Source organism: Manacus vitellinus, unplaced genomic scaffold (assembly GCF_001715985.3).
Source record: "Manacus vitellinus isolate BGI_N305 unplaced genomic scaffold, ASM171598v3 scaffold_5_pilon, whole genome shotgun sequence".
Lineage (NCBI taxonomy): Eukaryota > Metazoa > Chordata > Aves > Passeriformes > Pipridae > Manacus > Manacus vitellinus.
This window is the reverse complement of record NW_021940682.1, coordinates 20,791,566-20,792,431: the sequence shown is the minus strand read 5'-3', so window position 1 is coordinate 20,792,431 and position 866 is coordinate 20,791,566.

Below are 866 nucleotides of genomic sequence, written 5' to 3'. Positions count from 1 at the left end.
AGTGTGAGTGGTCCTATAAAATTCAAACATGAAATGTTTGATCTACCAGAAAGTCTCCCAGCTTCAAGTGAACCATTCACATCTTTTAAATAAAATTTGAGCATGCACAGTAAGCGTAGATCTGCCTGGAAACACCGATTTTGATCCTGCTCTTGGAGGTTTAAAGCCTATCACCTGATCACAGCCCTCCAATACATCTCATTACACTACATCTAAAGTAATGAAATTATTATGAGACTGCTGTTATATTTTTCACTTGTCAGGGCAAGATTTGAAACTGTTGCATGCACTGAGAAACACATGTTCATATTCAAACATTTAAATTAGAAGGCCAATTCTCAGAAATGCTTTGTTTACAGGACACTTATATTTGGAAGTCTACGTATCGGTAGCTGTTTGGTCTTCAGCTATGATTACCTGAAAAAGCTAAGCTGGGGTCCTTGTATCCAAAGAAATATCAGCAGTAGTGGAGCCCATCAAAAGAGAACACCATTTGTTCCAAGCACTTGTTTATTATGTGGTGTTAATTCTTCATCTAAGAAGCCAGCAAATTAAATATAGTTTCCTGTCTAATGTCACTGCCATACAAACTTACAACCATGTTTCTGCTGACCGGGTCAGCATCAAGACAGATGGTCAGTCTGTGTCCTGCCTTTTACTCTCAAATCTCAAAGTAGCCGGTTTCCATTTCCCTCGTTCCTTTTTTAGGTAGGTAAGAAGCAGGTGCTCGGATCCTTTCACCTCAAGGACTGCTGACTCCAAGGCTTCTCAGGTTCCCGTAAAAAGAAACTCTGCGTGAACGAGATGCAAAACTAGAAACGCAAAGACACCCGAGCCCCTGCTGCTGCTCCGATCCCCCCGCCCCG